The sequence below is a fragment of the Mastomys coucha genome, unplaced genomic scaffold (genome assembly GCF_008632895.1).
Source record: "Mastomys coucha isolate ucsf_1 unplaced genomic scaffold, UCSF_Mcou_1 pScaffold19, whole genome shotgun sequence".
In the NCBI taxonomy this organism is placed as follows: domain Eukaryota; kingdom Metazoa; phylum Chordata; class Mammalia; order Rodentia; family Muridae; genus Mastomys; species Mastomys coucha.
In genome coordinates, this window is record NW_022196901.1 from 2565120 (window position 1) to 2565483 (window position 364).

Genomic DNA, 364 nt, shown 5'->3' on the forward strand with positions numbered 1-364 from the left:
GTTACAAATAATATAAAATATCTTGGTGTAACTCTAACTAAGCAAGTAAAAGATCTGTTTGACAAGAAGTTAAAGTCTCTGAAGAAGGAAATTGGAGAAGATCTCAGAAGATGGAAAGATCTCCCATGCTCAAAGATTGGTAGGATAAATATAGTAAAAATGGCCATCTTACCAAAGGCATTCTACAGACTCAATGCAATCCCCATCAAAATTCCAACTCAATTCTTCACAGACTTGGAAAGAGCAATTTGCAAACTCATCTGGAACAACAAAAAACCCTGGATAGCCAAAACTAATCTCAACAATAAAGGAACCTATGGTGGAATCACAATCCCAGACCTTAAGCTGTACTACAGAGCAATTG